Source organism: Biomphalaria glabrata, chromosome 5, assembly GCF_947242115.1.
Source record: "Biomphalaria glabrata chromosome 5, xgBioGlab47.1, whole genome shotgun sequence".
In the NCBI taxonomy this organism is placed as follows: Eukaryota; Metazoa; Mollusca; class Gastropoda; family Planorbidae; genus Biomphalaria; species Biomphalaria glabrata.
In genome coordinates, this window is record NC_074715.1 from 54,157,787 (window position 1) to 54,172,984 (window position 15,198).

A 15,198-nucleotide genomic window follows, 5' to 3' on the forward strand; every position below is an offset into this window, starting at 1 on the left:
GGCACTGGCAGGCTTGGCTGAGAGAGGCCTTATTTCGGGCTATTAAAATTAATCATAATTAATGATCAACTAAACAAATTATCCTTAGTCCTTGCCATAACTGATGCCTCTCAATCAAAAATAGAAATAATTAGAAAAGTAAAGCCTATCAAAGCTTGCAATACACATGTGATCTAATTCTAGATCTATAGATTTATCTAGATTATCAACAGTTCGCTTTCAGTGGATCTGATTTCACTACTAGATCTATAAGTATAACTACTACAAGTTGTAGTACAAGATCTGATCTAGATCTATAGGAAAGGCCCATCAGCGAAATGGCATACAAAGCGAACACCTCCCGGTATTTTTTATCCATTCTTATTTATTTCAAAAGTAACTGCAGAACTAATAAAATGGTGTTACAAAGACATTTTTCTACATTTCCCACATATTCACTTTTGTTTTCCCTCATAAAATAAAGCGTAGCTAAAGGTCAAAGTTGACATGTATGGAAATTTCATTCTCAAAACATTTCCGGATAAACGAGAATAGTCCGAACTTAAGGCGATTTGCATATTATGCTTCTAAATTGACGAGGAAATAGTTAGCTAGAATAGCTAAGGCTATTCATTCCGTTGAAAAAAAAAATATTATGGGGTGTTCGCTCAAAATGACCTTTTTAACTGAAAACTTATTCAGTGAAACCCCTATTATTTTGACGATAAAACTTCTCTTTTCGATATAAAATCTAAAGCAAACTACAGTCACTTAATTCCAAGAGCGTATTCAAAAGCCATTAATAATAATTTAGTTACTGATATAATCTGTTTTTCTTTTTGTCTTATCTATTGTTATTGTTTGTAAACTGAAATATTAAAATAATAGGCCTATTTTTAACCTTAACCCAACGTCTTCGATTTCGAAGATTAAGGATGAGTGCATCACTACGTGTTTCACATGACTACGCCCAGTTGCGACCAGCATATTTTCCTGCATTTTCTTTCCGTCTAAAATGTTTGACTCGCAGCTCTCCAACAGTCTCTCAGAGGTCATATGCTGGCAGCTACTTTCCTCTATGCCAGTGAGGGTGAAATGACGCTTCAGTTGATCTTAACAGCGCTTATACGGGGGGGGGGGGGGGGACCTCTGTTTTGCCCTCCTCCTTTTTTTTTAACTGTCTGGTTAACCTCTTGTTACTAATTAATGAGATTAATATGTGTATAAATGTTTAAAAGAAGTGCAGAATTCAACGCGAACTATATATTTAGTAATAAATATAAGAGTTACCATATAATATACATTTATAAAATTACAAGATCACTCCTGAGCCTTTCGTCTCCATGCCCGAAACCCAAGCTGTTGTAGATCTGTCTTCATACATCATCAATCCATCGCATTCGGGATCTGCCTTTGGGTCAATCAGCGTGTGTGTGTGGGGGGGGATTGAGTTGATGGTGATTAAGTGCACTTAACATAAGTTCTTAAAAAAAATAGTTGCAGTAACGAGAGTTTATGAAATGGAGAGTAGTACGACGTGGAGTAGCCTGTAGGAAGGTGGCGTGATAGAATTTTGTAGTTTCTTTATTTCTTTTAAGAAAAAAAATTGATCGCAAGTTTCGTAGGCTATATAGACATCAGTTCCAAGCAGAGAAAGGAGATGTGGAGCATGAGAAAGTGAAAACAAATTTAGGCTTTATGCGACAAGGAGGACAATAGTTATAATGCTTCATGGAAGAAGTTAGATGATAGAACTAACTGAAGCATAATTTCCTTTATTTTAACATGCTATTTTTAACAGCCTTCGCTCATTATGACTCCCGCGAGAATTGCGTTCGCTGATTAGGTTCGACCCCTACCGCAAGTTGACTTGAATTATAAATTTAATAGCTGATATGGAAAAAAGAGTCAAATTTAATTTTATCGCCCAATAGCTGAGGAGTCCGCAGATGTTTTCATTTTTTTAATAAGTTAAACTATTGCAGAGTTATAAATTCTAAACTAAAAACTGGCACAAAAACATTCATCACATTTTATATTTTTCAGATGAAGATGCATAGCAGGCTTTTTATATTGCTTTTGGAACAGAGCCACATACAGATTAATAAAACCAGCTCTTTTGAGTAACAGGAAGGACTTGAAAACTACATATTAAAAAAACAAGCAGCAAAGAAGAAAATTTAAGGCAAGTTGTTTTTCTAAATATTTTGATTTATTATTTAAAATTAACTTCATTGTTTCTTTTGTTGTATGCATAATACAGAACAGGCAAATTATGAAAATAATCTTGACTAAAATCTTTCAATCTAGATTAGATTTAGATTTAACTTTTTAGAACTGATTTCCACAGGGGATGGGAATGAGCAGGGTTTAAACCCGGAACCATCGGTAAGTCTGAACAGTCCATCACACAAAATGCATGACCAGGCAGACATCTTGATTTGAATTACTAACTAAGATAGGCCTACTTTATAAAAAAAAACAACTAGTTCTTGGCGTCCATTGTTATTCAAACAGTTACATAGTTACAAGAATTGATCTTGAAATAAAATATTTTTTTTTAATAAACAAGTTAATTTAAAGACCTTACGATCTATAAGGCAGATGATGTAAAGGTCACCTGTTTCTGTGGACCACGGTTAACGAGGATGTCTTGGCCAGCACAATGAACAACCACCTTACTTTTCCCCAACTAATGTCAAATACCAATTAAACCTGGTTGGACTCAGAGGTATCCCAAAATTCAAAATACCAGTCTTTAACGAGATTCGAACCTGGTACTGCAGGTTTTACTAAGGGCCTCTTTTGAATGAATAGATCTACAATTTTCATACTAATAGATAAGATAATAATAATTAATATACAAACAATACTTCAATTCATTTCTTTTATTTCCACAAATAAATGAATGCATATTATGATTTGAATAAATATATCTATATATTAAATTATATAAATATTTCTCATTGGATAGCTTGGATATAATACAGGTACAAAAAAAAAATACACTGTCTCACATTTACACATATTTATATATAATTTAATTTAACTACTATAATTATGAATGTACACAAATTATTTTTTTTAACACACATTATTTCAAATATTCTAGGTAAACCAGCCTATGTATTAGCTGATATGTTTAAAATTCATCCCACAACTGCATCTAAGACAGGGGTGGGCAAATTACGACCCGGGGGCCGGATGTGGCCCAGCGGAATGTTTTATGCGGCCTGCTGACACCTACAGCAGACATGCCTATAGTCCCGCATTATGCGGAAACGGCCCGCAAAATCATCAAAAAAGCTCACATGTTCCGCCGTTCCGCATTCACGATTTTTTGCTCCGCCAAGTCTGAATTCCGACACTAAAAAAAAAATTGCCATTTTATCATTATTTATTAATAGTGCGAATTGAAAATACTGAGTGCAAAATAAAATATATATAGGTCTGTGTTTATTGTTTACATTTCATCTACTTCCGGACCCGGTGTGTCCTAAATTTACGAAGAAATGGTTGAAGACTAGATCTACATCTAGTTCTAGACATAGATCTCTAGATCTACTGATCTAGTAGTCTAGGTCTAGATATTAGAATTAGATCTATTCTTAGAATCTAGTAAGTGCTAATTAGCCAAATATTCCATTCAAATCCCTTTCTTTTCACGACAATGGCTCTACTAGGTACTAGTAGTAGTAGTAGTACAGTACTCTTTTACTCCACTAGACTAGATTTCTAGATCTATCATCATCTAGACAATCTAGTTTTTTTTTATCTAGTCTTAGTCTTAGTCTAGACTAGGCTACTAGATAGGTCTAGGTCACTAGACATCTAGAATCTACACTAGATTTAGATTAGAATGAATAGATTTCAATAGATCTAGATCTAATCTAGTCTAGAGTCTAGATTTTTTTTAGATTTTAGATGATTTGATAGATCAAATATATCTGCACTGCAATCTGACTATTCTAATTCTAACACTAACTCCTTGAACTGGTTTCTAAGTAATCTAAGAAACTTTCAAAAGGATTTAAAAAAAAAACGTTATTAAAGATCTAGACCTAAATTAATTAATTAACTTGACTTAGACTTAGACACAGTAAGTCTAAGGCCTAAGCCTAAATAAGGCTATTAGATCTACTTTTCTTATTACATAGTCTAAATTAGTTTCTAGATCTATCTAGAAATAGACTTAGAAGGTGATAGATTTCTAGATTTCTATGTATCATTATGTAAATTTAGTTCTATTATAGACTATAGATTTAGACATACATATTTAGATCTCTAATATAATTATTATAATCTTAGACATAGAGGACTTATTAGATATAGATCTAGACTAGTACTAGTAGACTCTTAAATTATTTTAGATCTAGAACTATATACAAGATCCAGTGTGACTAGAGTAGAGCCCTAGAATTAGAAAAGGATAGATAATCAAGTAGATCTAGAATAATCTAGACTAGATTTCACTAGATCTAGTCAATAGATTTAGTCCTAGTAGTAACAAATAAAAATTGTTTTTTTTTTTTAGTTTTTGTTCTATAGGAGGGTTTTTGGGCCAAAGTCTTGTTCGGGTCTCTTGATTTAGAATGCACCATTGAAGGACATGGTCAGCATTCTCTGGTGATGGGCAAGTTTCTCTAGTCCCGACATTTAACTTCCAGAACATATATTGTCTCATTCAGTGAACAAGCCTTTTCCTTTGTGGAAACTAAACAAGCATTTCTACTGGTCGATTTTGACTGACTGTAATTTGACAGCAGTCACAAGGATAGAAACTAGTAAGCTAGTTCCACAGTTCCGGAACATCATGCACGAGTGTAAAAAGTAAAATACTGCACATTAAGTACAACTGTATATTTGTCAGGATATTTTAATGTAAAATGACAACAGCAATTTAAAAAAAAAATCGTAAAATTGGTTTAAATTGCTAACTCTTGTTGTAATTCCTTAACGTGAAGTGTGGAAAAAAAAAGAAACGTGAATATAATACAGTGTAAATATGAATTAAAAGACATTCTACACAGTTAGCTTAGAGTGTCTCTATAAGTTGTATATAAATATGCGGCCCGCCATTCCCAATTTTTAAAATAATGCGGCCCTCGATACAAAAAGGTTGCCCACCCCTGATCTAACATATTCATGTACTGTTTTGGATGTTATGTATGTCGACATATCCGATTTGATTTTCTGGCCCAATAAGGAGAGTCTCCTATGACAGGAAGATGACAGAATAAATGACTGTTTTGAAATTTTCATTGAGAGACCTAGCAGCGTTAAAGCACAGGCACAAACCTATTCTTCCTATTAGCACAACACAGTAAAATATCTGATTGGAACAACACCTCAAGGTGTTGTCTCATTACTTTCAATAAATGAATTAAAAATATTTAGACTAAGCTTTATAGTTTCTTTGGATTTAATAGCCTTTAAATTTTTATTTTTAGAAGTGATGTTGTTCACAAGAGAATCAAATTTAACTTTTTGTTTTTTAATGAGATGATGTCAATCTCAGAAACCTTAGTTGGCAAAACTTTTTTAAGCTCTGATGGATTTATCCAGTAAGATAACAAGCCTGTAACTGTCTTACTCTCTTTTAGCCTGATAGAATAATACCATCTTGACTTATTACTATCCAGGGCTGCAGTACCTTTTCTGCTAACCACTGAGAGTGAAGACCTATTAAAAAGAAAAAAAAAATATTTAAAATACCTGTACATATCAAGACATTGGTCTCATATACATGTAAATACCTTTGAATATCAAGATATTAACTATAATATAACAATATTTATTACTTACCTTTGCTAGTGGTTTAAAAGCCATAACATCTTGAACCCAACCATCTAGGAACTGGTTGTAAGCTGCTAAACTCTTGTAAGCCTGTAGACATTTTCAAAAGTAAAAATAGCAATAACATTTTAATAGTAGATGTAGAACTCTTGTAATATAAAGAATTGGTTGGACTTCGAAGCATCCTAAAAATATAGAAATTCAAAACCCTAGTCTACTCCAAAAATTCAATTGAGACTAGTGAAGTGCTTCAGCCGCAACAGCCAAAAGGTTTGGGCTAAGGTGTAATTAGCTTCAAATCTTAAAGAGCATTTGAAAGTTGTAAAAGAAACACAGAACTAGTATCAGATCTAGGACCATTAGATTTATTAACAAGTTACTAGTCTTGATGAGCCTAGTCCTAAAATAAACTTTAAAAAGTCTTCAGCCCTAGACTTAGATCTAAACTGGATAGTAAAGTTTTCTTTGGTTTAGATGCTAGATCTGATCTATATAATACTAGTATCTAATAATAAGTAACTATTATCTGTAACTATAGTCCAAATATATCTTGTGCAGAGATGTGTTTAATGAGCGCCTAAAGGCAGCACTGAAAACCTCCCAGATACACCTCCCCTCCGGTCCACCAATGAGATTGGACCATAGCGCTCTGAGCATGCTATAAGCATGAAAGTAGTGCTACATAAAAGCTAAATTTATTTATCTTATCAAGTGACCTAGAAGTGAAGACTAGATCTAGCTAAATCTATTAGATAAAAATTAAGTTTCATATGCTTAAAATATGCAGCAACAGAGAGATGTAGATTTTAGATGTTATCTAGATTTTCTAGATCTATTCTATAGAGTCTAGATGAGATCTAGAATGACCTACTAAGCCTAACCATTATGTAGGCTAGACTCTAGATCTAGTCACACTCTAATCTAAGACATTATCCAGATTTTGTATATAATATATCTATGATCTATGTAGCCATAGATCTAGATATAGAATACTAGACCTTGAAGGCTTGAGTAGAGAGTACATCTCTATCACAATCTATGTAGGCCTACATGATATGTTACAACAATGTTGATCTAGCTCTAGACCAGTGTTTCTCAAACTTTTTTGTCTGCCGGCACAGTAAACAGATGTTTTATAATAAAAAGAAAAAAAGATTTTACCTGTTTTTCAGTATTATGTTTAATGTGAATGTTGTGTCTGTTTTTGAGAGCAAATGCGATCTAATCGAGGCTCCAAAGTCGACAAACAAACTCGCATTTCATCGTCTATTGTAAGAAGTCTCTCTTTTCTTAGATTTGATTTCAGTCAGTGCTGAAAATCCAAACTCACAAAACCATAAAGATGTAAATGGAAGAATTATTTTGATTGCTTTTAAATTGATTACAGGATATAACTTGTTGATTGAAATCCAAAACACATCCAAGCTTTCTCGGAAAACTTGACTTATTAGGGATGTTGAGGTGGTATTAATTTTACAAAATGTTGATTCTATATTTTTTGAGTTAGGTAAGGTAATTTCTTCTGTTCCTGCAATTATGTCTGGTTTCTCACATTCTAATAAAACTTCTAAGTCTGCTGTTTTGTTCCTAACGCTTTGAAAATTTATTACTAAGGTTTTAAGGTATTTTGGTATTACTTCTTTAGTAGGTTTTTTTAGTGAGGCTGTTGTATTAATTTTAGTAGATTTAGGTTTAACAGGAGTGGATCTGGCTAGTGGTTGGTGAGTTTGGTTTGAGATGGTGTTTAGGATGTTGTATGGGTTAGAAGTGTCTGCATCAAAGGAATCAAACAGTCCTGATGTAAACTGTTCGGTTCGGAAGCCAAGGGCTTTACTGTTCAGCCATTGGGCCTCCTGTTTATTTTCAAACTGATGTTTAATGTTTTTTCAATTTTGTGTTTCACAGGGGATTTATTTTATTGTGAAGGTGATCTTTTCTCCCCCTCCCTTTGGCTAAAAAAAAAGTGAGCGACCACATCTCCAGGCGCAATCAAAATATACCATATTGGAGATGGCTGACTTTATCATACCAGGACATGGACCTATGTTTAAGGTGCATTTAAGTTGTTTTGTCCTTCCCTTTGGCATGAGTCTGTCTTATATGTTTACAGCATTGTCATTTTCCTCTTAAATGATGTGCATTCTTGAAAAGTTTATGTTTGATTTTAGTAGTATTTAAGTTGATTTAAAAAAAAAGTTGGATATAAAACCATTTTTTAGATTGATAAGTGTATTGCCAGGCCTGAGGCATTATCTGTTGAGATTATGTGAGACTCCATGACCTGGTACATTACAGTTTGACCACTCACAATTGTGATTTGTTTTTAATCCAAAATGTAATATCTGCAACTTATAGAATGTATAAAAAAGTAGCCATTGGACAAATGTTCAAACTGAAATGTGCTTGTAAATAATAATAATATGGGATTAATACATAATATTAAAACAGTTTAGGCACCAGTATCCAACATTAAGTCTGATTTGAGCTGATCAGATTTTTAAAGACTGAATTAAGAGACAAAATAAACTAGTGCAAAATTTATTTTTTTTATTCTGAAATTTTTTCCTTCTTTCAGGTCCCAAAAGGCTATAAAAGTCAGAGGATCTTGGACGAACATGAGGAACACATCAGCTCTCCACAGATGACAACATCCACTTCAGAATGTATTATTATTGAAACTGATTAATTGTTTTTTTGTGTGTTTTTTTTTGGACAAGTTCTAGATTTCTAGATTATGAAACAAGCAAATAACTATGCATACAACATATCTTTTTTTTTAAAATATTAAAATTGATATTTCTTGATTTCAGAATCAAGAATGTAGTTGTATTTTAATCCAGAATGCTTTACTAAGCCACCTCTTAACATCTTTATGTTTCCTATAGTGGATGAAAAATTATACTGAACGAAAGGAACTGCTGAAATAGATGAAGGAAACAGAGGCGATGGAAACGAGGTAATCCTTTTTTTTTTTCATTTACAAATATATTCTGTTATCAGATGTAAGGCTTGCTAAGAATACATCATATGGTCTATTTCTAGGGGTGCACCGGATAGTACTTTTTTATATTTGGCCGGAGCTGAATATTGCCGAATAGTAAAATATGATATTCGGCCAAATCTGGATACCTACATGTCTTGTAAATACCTTGTGTTGATGAAAATTTTGCAAAACTGTTAAATAACATACCTATATTTTTTTTTTTCCTTGTATATACCTTATTGTTTTAAACTCTTGTTACTGGTTAGGGTTAGGGCCCTAACCCAACCCTGCCTAATTAACTAATCTGTGTAGCATGAGTGTCTGTGTATGTGCGACCAACTGTAGAGGGTGTGTGTGGGAGGGTCAATGAAAATATGTAACTAGTTACTAAAGTAAATTTTTCAAAAGTAAAATCTGGCTTGTATAGTGGGTAGATGTATGTATTCATGAATTTCAGACCAACAGCTGATCATCAGACTTTAAATTTAAAGTCCAAAGACCGCTTCTGGTTCTGGTTTCAAGGGATTTATACTGATAATAGCTGTTAGTTAATAGTTGGAATCTGAAGCGTTAGTTGGAATCTGAAGCGTTGTAGATCAATATTTATTGTTTTAGATTAATCCATTTGATGTAAATGATATTAGGTTAACAGCGGGAGCATCAATAATACCTATTTATAGCTTGAACCTTAGATGGTGCCGAAACATAGTTTTAATTGTAGTCTTTAGGCCTATTATTGAGATCTGTTTAGATCTACAGTTGTATAGGTCTAAGAGCTTTAGGAAAACCAAATATAGAAGAAAAAAAAACTCTTCCACACCCTCCCTACCAAAAAAACCCATATATAGACTGTATGTTTGACTGATTGTAACAACCTGGTCAGATAGATGTAGTGGGCTTACACATATAGTCCTAGTGTAGTTTGTATTGTTGATGGTGTTGACCATCACACGTTTTTTTACCTTGGGCATATGCAACAGTGTTGAGTGGTCGTCAGGCAAAAGGATTGGCCTGGTCAATCAAGCATGTAGACTTAGTATACTCGCACACTAATTACAGGGGTTAAGTGTTTCTTAACACTCCAGTATATGTTTGTTATTTCTTTGCTAGATATAATTGCGTGCCGTAGATCAATTTCTTTTATGTGATTTTAAAATTTACTGTAAGCTTTTCCATTATAAAATAAGTCAATAGAATTAAACAATGAAATGAACTTTCTTCACATGCACATCTTTGTTTTATTTTATTGTGCAAAGAACCTATGCCTATGTAAAAAAACACATCTTCCTTAATTATTTCTGATTTTATTGTGGTTTCTGTAACTGTAACAAAATGGCACGGTAATAAGCCTATAGGTGTTAGGAAAATTAGATCAACCGTAATATTTATTTACAGTGTAGTATGCTTCCTTAGCACATTGTGTTTTTCCATTCTGGCTTAAAAATGGTCAATCTCTATCAGTAAATTGAGTGAAATAAAATAGGCCTGGTCATGTCTTTTACGTCAATATACACAAATCTGAGACTTTTTCTACAAAATAATTAGTTACTGGATAACTGGGCTATGCTTTGAGTTTGTTCTGTGTAGCAAAAGGTCACTCATTTAGTTATTCCAGCTAACTGAGATTTATATCCAAGTAACTAGGCACACAGGAAGAGGTGTGGCCACTAGTACAGTCACATGATTGAGATTTTTCTACAAATAAGCAAACTTATTGTCCAGTTACTCGTGTAGAGGTGTGGCTCCCTAATTAAGATTTACTACCAAGTAAACAAACTCAGTTCCCCCATGTGCCCCTTTCCATCGTAAACAAACTCAGTTCCCCCATGTGCCCCTTTCCATCGTATCTGACTTGTGGTCACCTGTCAATCATTGAACTCAATGTGATGGACTAAAATAAAAGGGAGTGGGAGTTTTTCATCTCTACCCCTGAAAATATACCTAGTTACCCGTATAAAGGTGTGGCTTGAAGTCCACCCCCCTACTAATGATTTACTACCAAGTAAACAAACTCTCTCGTAAGGTGTGACCTCTAGAGAGTGTCAATATGCTGGCATTAAACCTACATCCATCGTATTTGAATTGTTGTCACCTGTCTATCAATAGACTCTTATCTTATCTTATATAATACAGACGTTACTTCAAAAAAGAAGATGATTACGTCCTACGCGTCATGCATTTAGTCATGCATATTAACCAATGACTTAAATTCTGCCAAGTCACTGGTTTTCCTGGCTAGCTCAGGCAACCCATTCCATGCTCTAATAGCACTAGGGAAGAAGGAGTGATGGACTAAACAAATAAAGAGAGGGGTGGGAGTTGTTCATTTCTACATCTGGAGATATACCCGCACAGCATGACGTAGTCAAGGGATATAACATCTTAACATGTTAACTAACCCCCTCAAAGGTCAAGACAAAATGAAATTGCATACCATTTGTTGCTCTATATGTAAAACACATATGTAATGTACAGTTTCATTTTTATTTATATTAACACACCTTGTCTTTATAATATTTGATGTTTGGTACATATTCATGTAGGCTCTATTTTTAAGCACATTATTATGTTTTAATATTAACATTAATACATTCTATAACAGACATTGATGGAAGGAGGTCCACTTTGTGCATATTAAATAGGTGTACTTTTTACTATTCGGCCAACTACCTGGCAGGGATATTCGACCGGAGCCAAATATGGCAGAATGGGGAAAAAAGGCCAAATATTCGACAGAAGCCGGAGCAACTATCCGGTGCACCCCTATAAGCTATCTATTACATTGCTATGAATTCAAGAAGAGGGTCTTTTACTTTGTGAAAGGTTTTGTAATAGACTATAACAACAAGAGTCTCAATTAACACATTGAATTTTTTTTAGTCTTCCATTCGTCTCCTTTACTCCAGCATCTTGTTATGAGTCTGACCCACTTTTACACACAGTCCTGACTTACACACTTTCTTTGCTGTTCACTCAACCATTTACAATGAAGATCAACTGGTCATTTCTTACACAGGCACACACACTGCACTACCAGCCACTCAAAACACATTCACTTACTACCACAGGTTTTTCTATGACCTTTCGCTTGTAGGCCTTCATTCAATTCTTTTTCTTGATTTTTCTATTGATTTTCATGTGAGCGAAGAGCTTTACCCTCTTTTAATACTCAAGGTAGCTAACACATATGATGTGCTAAATTATAGAATGTAATTCTTATATTAAGGACTGCATCTTAATTTCTAGGCACCTCTTCTCTTTGTCTTGTATAGATAAGTCTAATCAGAGGTAACACTATAATAAGGAAATAACACAGGGGTGTAAGGCCAAAAATATTAAGGCAGTTAACGCTGATGAACAATGTCGAACAAGAAGTTTAATACGTAATGAAGGGAACTGTTGAATGTTGTATTATCTAAACATCTACTACTTCAGAAACTAAAGCCGACCTGACTCAGGAGCTGCAAAAAAGTCTTCTATTAACCTTTTGCTCTACTTCCCAAATCTAGTCCTGGATAAAACACATATGAACTGTGTAAAAGTATATCTAGATTTATCCTTGACTATCAGATGTGTTATTTGTTTGCTAGACAACTCAACCCTAGGAGAAGGAAAAACACCTGGCAGTCTTTTCATCATTTAAAGCAAATAATCGACTAGACTAGAATCACTAGACCTATCTGACCAATAGACCAATACAACACACATTTATGGTCTACTGTCCAACATTTAGTGTTCTAGCCTGTTTATTTTAGGGCAGAGAGGGAGGGGTGTAGATAAAAGTGTTACTTTTTTTTCTAGGGTTGATTACCCAGATGCTTTGAGCAGATAACTGTAAATGTGTAAGTCAAGAAATCTAGATCTCAGTACTGCAGACTATAGAATCTATTATATAGGCCAACGCTTCCGAACCATCTGTCAAATGTTTAACTATCTGTTTTAAGTTGAAACTATAAAAAAGATAAACATCTAAGTTCTCCTATTATAAACAAATTATAGTTTGGCACTAATTAATTAATTAAAACCACCAATTATTGTTCTAAAACACTTCAGCTTCCCACTGTAAATTATCAAAAGTAAGCAGAGCATGAGATGTAAACACAACCATGTGATGTAAACATAACCATGTGACTCAGAAGAAATTTGGAACAACCCCATTTGCCATCACTGTTCTAGATCAACAAATATTAGATTATAATTTAATCTAAATTTTATACTAATTACTAAATCTAGTAAATTTTAGGATCTAATCATTCTATCATTAATTTAGATCTAGTCATCTAGACTAGCGTCACGATTACGCTCGATGTCTAGATCTGGAAAATCTAGATTACTCTAGATTTAGACTTTACATAGTGACAGAGTAGATGATACTAAAAATTGATAAAGATTTTTAGAATCTAGGTAAGATCTAAAACTATAAGAAGATCCAATACTATAAGAACTACTCTGAATTTAGATCTTAACTTGGTCAGAGTCTCTATATTCTATCATGGAGACTATCTAATTTAGTCTAGTAGTAGTAATCTAGATTAGTTTCTAGCTGTATTCTGTGTTTAATATATACTTTATAGACTTTTTTAGAATGGTAGAGATATTTAGTATATTATTATGGAATGTATACACACTTCTGGTTAGTGTGATTCCAGCCCCCACCTCATTGTGGTTGCCCTGGGATGGTCAAGAAGAACTTTTTTTTTTTTTTTTTTTGGTTGTGGTTTCATGGCCACTACCAATGTAAAATAGCCACGCAGCTCTGTCCCAGCTTGTTGGAAATATGGCAAGCTTAGTAGCCACTGTACCTGACTCACCAGGTTCGGAATGAAGGCAAAAAGCTGGAGGTCAATATGCTAGCTGAAGAAGACTTGAACAAGTGAGCCCAGCCAATTTCAACATTATAATACCATTGCACTGAAAGACTGCACAAAACAGGAAGAGTTGAAGATCACCTTATCAAACAAGTTTCAACATTACACTACCATTGCACTGAAAGACTGCACAAAACAGGAAGAGTTGAAGATCACCTTATCAAACAAGTTTCAACATTACACTACCATTGCACTGAAAGACTACACAAAACAGGAAGAGTTGAAGATTACCTTATCAAACAAGTTTCAACATTACACTACCATTGCACTGAAAGACTGCACAAAACAGGAAGAGTTGAAGATCACCTTATCAAACAAGTTTCAACATTACACTACCATTGCACTGAAAGACTGCACAAAACAGGAAGAGTTGAAGATCACCTTATCAAACAAGTTTCAACATTACAATACCATTGCACTGAAAGACTGCACAAAACAGGAAGAGTTGAAGATCACCTTATCAAACAAGTTTCAACATTACACTACCATTGCACTGAAAGACTGCACAAAACAGGAAGAGTTGAAGATCACCTTATCAACCCTGGGTCTCAAGTCATACACCCACAAGGAGTGGAGTTCAGCAGAAACTCTTCAGAAGATCAAGGAAAGAAGAGAGAAGAAAGCAGGCATGAACAACAGCATAACAAGAGCAGCAAAAGGAAAAGCACAAAAAAGAATATGATGAAATAGATAGGAGTATCAAGCATAGCATCAGAGCAGACAGGCAAAAATACATTGAAGCACTAGCAAAAGAAGCAGCTCTTCAGAACAGTACCAAAGAACTGTAACCAGTCATCAAAAACATATTTGGAAAATTTGCCATGTCAGAGAGGCCAGTACAGGACAAAAATGGTGACTTGATAACAGACGAAGAAGGACAAAAGAAGAGATGGGTCGATCATTTCCAAGAGCTTCTTTACAGACCTACTCAACCCACCAAAGATACCGCCAGCTAAAGAAAAGTAAAGTTCCCCTTTCAGACCTTGTGGTCTATAGGGCAGATGATGTAAAGGTCATCTGTTTCTGTGGCCTACGGTTAACAAGGGTGTCATGTGGCCAGCACAACGACCAACCGCCTTTACATTTCCCTAACTAATGTCAGTCAGGTACCCATTAGAGCTGGGTGGACTCAGAGGTGCCCGAGGATCCCGAAATTAAAAATCCCAGTCTTCACCAGGATTCGAACCCCAGTCCCCGGTTCGGAAGCCAAGCACTTTACCGCTCAGCCACCGCGCCTCCACCCACTAAAGAGCTGACTATTTATTTGAAGAAGTAGTTGATAACAACGCAAACCATATTCATCTATTGGAATCTGCAATAGAAAAATTTGATGTAAGATTCAAACATATTGTTACGAATCTCACTATCCAGGCTCTCTGCAAACTGCACCATACACCACCAACTTAAAGAACTTGACAAGTCAGGGCTCCAAATTAACGTAAAGGTTTAATTTCCATAAATAACAGCCAATACTGTACAATTGGCAGCACGTAGAACAGTACAAATAGTTCTGCGATAACAAATATCTCTCCGATAACACCGTTCCTCCGTCCCAACCATCTTTCTTTGCCT

General features: G+C 34.6%; 1 long non-coding RNA gene across 1 annotated transcript; it reads left to right on the forward strand.

Annotated features, from left to right (window-relative positions):
- The first annotated feature begins 3,356 nt into the window (after window positions 1-3,356).
- LOC129926399 (uncharacterized) lies at window positions 3,357-12,352 on the forward strand. The gene is made up of 4 exons (XR_008778055.1): window positions 3,357-3,597; window positions 8,361-8,438; window positions 8,661-8,731; window positions 11,361-12,352. It is a non-coding gene; the product is annotated as an uncharacterized LOC129926399 (long non-coding RNA).
- The last annotated feature ends 2,846 nt before the right edge of the window (window positions 12,353-15,198 follow it).